Source organism: Narcine bancroftii, chromosome 9 (assembly GCF_036971445.1).
Source record: "Narcine bancroftii isolate sNarBan1 chromosome 9, sNarBan1.hap1, whole genome shotgun sequence".
Lineage (NCBI taxonomy): Eukaryota > Metazoa > Chordata > Chondrichthyes > Torpediniformes > Narcinidae > Narcine > Narcine bancroftii.
In genome coordinates this window covers 68,981,235-68,987,699 of record NC_091477.1, presented here as the reverse complement: position 1 = coordinate 68,987,699, position 6,465 = coordinate 68,981,235, and the positions used below count along the sequence as shown (strand labels likewise).

Sequence of the window (6,465 nt, the reverse complement as noted above, 5' to 3'; positions counted from 1 at the left end):
AGCCCCATCTCATTGTGCCACGTTTGGTATCAGATCAAAAAGGGACAAATGAAAACAGGGCAGCCAGACAATTAATGATTTCCAAAGTGACGGGCCCTCCAAACAGTTCAGAGGTTTATCAGAATTCCCTTGATCTTGTTGGTTTCATTCTGTTTCATTCTTGACTCAGTAGCTTTAAGTCTGGAGGTTGTCCATAAGACCAGAAGACCTAGAGGCAGAAGTAGTCCATTTAGCCCACTGAGTCTGCTCTGCCATTCAATCATGAACTGATCCATTTTCCCACAGTCCCACTGGCCAGCCCTCACCCTTTGATGCTCTGGCTAATCAAGAACTTATCAATCTTTGTCTTCACAACTATCTGTTACAACAAATCCCACAGATTTACCATTCTGGTTAAAGAAATACCTCCGCATCTGTTCTAAGTGGACACCTTCAATCCTGAAGTTGTGTCCTTTGTGTCCTAGACTCTCCCACCATTGGCGAAGCCACCTTTTGACATCTACCCTGTCCACACCTTTCAACATTTGAAATGTTTCAATGAGATCCCCCTCATTTTCCTGAATTCCAGCAAATACAGGGCAAGAGCTGTCCGACACTCCTCATAATATAACCTTTCATTCCTAGTATCATTCTAGTGAACATCCTTTGAACCCTCTCCAACATCAGCACATCTTTTCTTAAATGAGGAACCCAAAACTGTTCACAATACTCCAAGTGAGGTCTCACCAGTACCTTATAAAGCCTCAACACCTCATCCCTGTTCTTATCTTCTACACCACCTTCAGGCTATCCTGCATGAGGACTCCCAGGTCCATTTACTTCTGTGTCTTTTTCATTTTTCTCCCCATTTAAAAAAGTGTATGACCGCACACTTTCCCACATTATATTTGCCACTTCTCTGCCCATCTCCTAATCTGACTAACTTCTTCTGCAGCCTCCGTGCTTCCTCCACACGACCTTTTTCTCCTCCTAACGTTGTGTCATCTGCAAACTTGGTCACAAACCATTCATTCCATAATCCAAATCTTTATTGTATAACAAAAAAAGTGGCCCCACACCTACCCCTGTGGAATACCACGAGCAACTAACAGCCTATCAGAATATGATCCTTGTATTCCAACTCTCTGCTTCCTGCCAATCAGCCACTGCTCTACCCACACTGGCATATTTCCTTTAATATAAAGGGGTCATGGTATTACAAGGCATATACTTGTGTTAAGTAGCCTCATGTGCGACACCTTGTCAAATACCTTCTGAATATCCAAACATCACCACATCCACTACATCTCCCTTATCTAGCCTGCTTATGATGCAAAGAATTGGATCAGCATATTTGCAGATGACACAAAGATTGGAGGTGTTGTGGATGACGAGATAGGCCTTCAAAGTTTGTAGAGATCTGTAAAAATGGACTGAAAAATGGCAGATGGAATTTAATGCAGCAAATGTGAGGTGTTGGATTTTGGAAGGACAAACCAGGAAAGGGCATATATGGTAAATAGTAGGGAACTGAGGTTTGCTGTAGAACAGAGGGATCTGGGAATACAGATGCATAATTCCCTAAAAGTGGGGTTATAGATATACAAGGTTGTAAAGAGAGCTTTTGGCATATTGGCCTTCATAAATCGAAGCATTGAGTATAAGAGCTGGAAGTATAAGAGTATAGGAGTCGGTAAAATGTCTTGTACAATTTTACAATGGCAAAATTGTACAAGACATTGGTGAGGTTAGATTTGGAGTATTGCGTGCAGTTTTGGTCACCTAGCTACAGAAAAGAAATCAATAAGATAGAAAGAATGCAGAGAAGATTTGCTAGGATGTTGCCTGGACTTCAGGAAGTGAGTTATATGAAAAGGTTAAACAGGTTAGGACTTTATTTGCTGGAGCAAAGGAAAATGAGGGGGAAATTTGATAGAGATATTTAAAAATTATGAGGGGTATAGACAGAATATATGTAGGTAGGCTTTGGCCACTGAGGGCAGGTAAGGAACAAATCATAGGGCATGGGATAGGGTGAAAGGGCAAAAGTTTAGGGGGAACACGAGGGGGAACTTCTTCACACAGAGAGTGGTGGGGTGTGGAACCAGCTGCCAGTTGAGGTGGTGAATGCGGGCTCAAATATAAATTTTAAGAACTTGGGCAGGTGCATGGATAAGAAAGGTATGGCAGGCTATGGGCTGGGTGCAGATCAGTTAGACTAGGGAGAATAATAGTTTGATATGGACTAGAAGGGCCAAAGGGCCTGTTTCTGTGCTGTATTGTTCTATCATTCTATAGTTCTAATTCCAATAGGTTTGTCGAGCAAGATTTACCCTTGGTTTTGGCCTATCCTATCCTATTATGTGCCTTCATGTACTTTGTAATCTCATCCAATCACTAACATCAGACTAACTGGTCTAGAATTTCCTGTCTGCTGTCTCCCCTCCTTCTTGAGGTGACAGTTGTGATTTTTCCAGTCCTCTGGGACCATGACAGGATCTATATATTCCTGAAAAATTGTTACCAATGCCTCCACAATCTCTACCACTACCTCTTTCAGGACCCGAGAGTGTGATCCATCTAGTCCAGGAGACATCCACCCTTGGACCATTCAGCTTTCTGACTACCTTCTCCCTTGAAATAGTAATTGCACTCACTTCCCTTCCCTGATGCAATTTGATATTTGGATCACGGTTAGTGTCTTCTGCAGAGAAGAATGATGCAAAATATTTATTCCTCTGCCATCTCCATGTCTCTCATTATTATTTATTTGGTGTCATTTTCCCATAGTCCTATATCTAATCTCACTTCTCTTTTATTCTGTATACAGTATACTTATCGGTTCAAGTCTTACTCCAGTTATTGAAGCATTTAATCTAGTCTTAAAATCTGAAATGAAAACAGGGAGTGGCAGAAACCTCAACAGGTTGGACAATGCCTATGGAAAGAGAAACAACTGAGATTTAAGACTGCATTATCAACCTGTCCTGTTCCAACCACGTTGGTGATACCTGTACGAACAAAAAATCGCACTAACAAATCTAGTGCTGCCCAATTACTCCCAATTAACCAATAACTCCTGCTATGTTTTGAACGATGGGAGGAAACTGGAGCTCCTGGAGACATGGGAGAATGTACAAACTCCTTACAGACAGCGCGGGATTTGAACCCTGTCCCGATCACTGGAGCTGCAACAATGGTGCACTAACCACTACGCTAATCATGTCATCCTGCTACCTTAACTGTGCAACCCATTTTCAGAAGCCCAAAGAAATTCAGAATGTCCACAAGGTCTCTCCCCAATTTTTACAGATGCACCATAAAAAGTATCCTGTCCACATACATCAGAATTTGGGATGAGAACTGCTCTGCCCAAGGCCGCAAAAGACTGCAGGGAGTTGTGAACATAGTGCAGACCATTGCACAAACCAACCTCTCCTCTGTCAACTCTTTCTGTTCCTTCCACTTATTAGGGAAAGATGCCAGGATGTTAAAGATGGTAAACAAGAGAGACAACAGATGCAGGAAAGCAAACACTCAACAGGCTGGAGGAGCTCAGCAGGTCAGGCAGTATCTGATGAAGGCAATAGATAGTGAACATTTTCTGATTCCTGATTGAGGGTTTCAGCCTGAAACATTGACGATCTATTACCTTCCATGGATCCTGCCATTTTATGCATTTCTCTTTCAACATATTAAAGAACTCAGGGCCCACCTTGGTCACATTTTCTCCACTCTTGTCATTCAGAAGATTTATGAGCATGAAGATGTGGACCTCAAATTCAGGGACAGCTTCTTTTCTTCCGCTATTAGACTGTTTTTTGGTAAAAGATTATCCCCTTGCACTGCTTGAACTGCATTTAATGCTCTCTGCCTTTGTAACATCGCAGCCAGTACTTACGTTACCCTACCTGCTGTACTGTACTCAAGTATGAGTTGACTTGCCTGGATAGGATGCGAAACAAAAATAAACTATCTCAGTACATGTAACAGTAAGCAATTGAAGGTTAATACCTTTGAGAAAGAGAAGAAACAGATTAACAAATTAGATTCAGAGGTAGAAAAGGTGAGGCAAAGATGTGTAGACAAAGGGAATGTCTGAAATACAATTACTCAAACTGACTTAATGGCCCTGTTATCAGTACGTAAATCTCTTCCATATCAGATATCAACAGTGATGGTCTTTGTCATTCCTCATCGCCCACTCTATCCTGTATGATTCATCTTCCTCCACCTGATCACTATTTTCCTCTTCTCTCCCTCTCTCTCTCTCTCTCTCTCTCTCTCTCTCTCTCTCTCTCTCTCTCTCTCTCTCTCTCTCTCTGTTGCAATGTTCCCATAGCAAAGTTTATAGCTTCATTTTAATCTTTTTTTCCTTCATGTTCCTGCACTCTAATAAAATCTTGGGTCATTTCTATACCAAAATGCAATTGCCTGCTCTACACTTGCCTGGTTGCAACGCTGGCATCTGCAGATGCTGGGGATAGTACTAGGGGTCGAGGCCACCAATCCCCGGCGTGAGATGACGTCATCTGATGCCGATGGTGAGAAGATTTTCATTTTCACTAGACACTTTAAAGACCGATTGGCCGTTAATTCCTGGGACCAGTTGCAAGTGTGAAAGGGGCTTTCGTATCTCTGAATTTTTCTCTCTCTCTCCCTCCTTCTCTTTCTCTCTATCTCTTTCTTCCCTTTTCTGGCACGTGCCAATCAACTACCTCTGTCTGTCATCCTTCACCATTTCTTTGTTTTCCATTCCCCCATTGGCTCCTGACCATCTCCACCCACCTTGTCCCTATTATAATTTTCCTCTGCACTCTTAGTCCCAGTGTGTGGTTCCGACCTGAAGCACTGACAAAATTACCCACTTGATGATTGTGGTGAAGTGGAGGCAGTCGCCCACCTCTTTGCATAATGCGGATTCACTAAGACTGCGTGGAGAAGGATGCCAGGGTCCTTGTCACGGTTCATCCCCATCAGCAGCGTATCAGGAGACTCTGATTCATGGGTGTTCCTGGGGACGTACACTGAATCAGACATCCAGAGAAGCTGGAAAACCATCAATTCAGTGAAAGACTCACTTTGGTCTGCCCAAAACTTGTGGCTCTTTTGCACACGAAGATGTTGGTGCAGGAATGCTGCTATTGGCACATTCCAGGCTGCAGGAGTACGTACTGGGGGGTGCACTGAGGACTTGGTGCAGCCAACACAAAGGATTTGTAGGAAGGGCCACAATGTAGAGTCCTTTCCTCAGCTGGTATTGAGGAACGGAAGTCCTTTGAATAACTGGGGGGCCGAAGTAATGACAAGGTGCCACAGTGGTGGCAAAGATGCAAATAGAGAGCATACGCACAATGATGAGAATGTATGGATATGATGCTGAGGCTGTGAAAAGACTTTGAATGGGGGTTTTCTTTTTTGTAAATAATTTATGATGAATTTACACTGGTCCACACCTGACGAAAGCCCCAGGCCTGAAACATTGGTTATCTTTCACTTCCTTTGGATGCTACATGACCTGCTAAGTTTCTTTTGTGCATTGTATTATTCTTTTCCTGCCTAACCTGTCTCTCTCTTTCTCTTTTATTGTTTTTACACAACTGGTATGTAATGGGAAATATTTGTAAAATACCCACAATACAGGCTGTGTAAAACAACCAGAATGGAAATGAGTGGATCATTCCAGTTCCAAAATTTTTCACGCAGCACCCCTAGACATTGTTACAGACTGCTTGCAGTCTAAACAGGCAAGTCCACAACAATGGGCTAATGAATACGAGTCAACGATGACACGTGATGATGAGTTCAGCTCACGACATTGCAACGCGGGAGATTTAAATGTGAAGCAAGGCGACATTTACTTACCAGCAGCAGTTGACCACTACGTTGAATCGTTGGAGTGATGCTGGCATTAACATGATCTGTGGATCTCGAGCCATCTTGCTCTTCTGCCTTGGGGCTTTCTCGGACGCAGGTGAATTATGTCACTGATGACGTTGATGTAGCATCGTACATTTTCATATGTCATGGGCCATGACAACTCATGTTCAGCCTACAAAAGAACCACACCTACGACACTTTGTCTAAACACGTGGCAATATCTGTGCACAGGTCTTTCTGGGTGAACAGCCACTCCGGAAGGTAAGTAGGAAAATTGATTATGCACAAATTACATTCTTTATGTGTAAAAACCATATCTCTCTCTGGGCAGCAATGACCATGTCAGATGGATGCACAGATGAACAGAATGTAACTACAAATATGACTCCAAGAATGTGAAAAGATTTTGCAGAACTTTGTAAATATCTTTTTCGAATATTATATTTTACCTTTCGCCGACTTACAAAATCCAGAAACAAAGCCAATCATCTACATATTCAAACCCAAAGTCTGTATTCCCCCCCCCCCACCACCACCACAACTATCCACAGCGAATACATTCCAAAAACTTATCTCGATCCCACTCATTGTGGGTCACATGACCCC

General features: G+C 42.7%; 1 long non-coding RNA gene across 2 annotated transcripts in view; it reads left to right on the top strand.

The window, feature by feature from the left end:
- The window catches only part of LOC138742969 (uncharacterized), a 91,017-nt gene that overhangs the window by 62,847 nt on the left and 21,705 nt on the right, over nt 1–6,465 (top strand). The gene's annotated exons all lie outside the window — the stretch shown is intronic.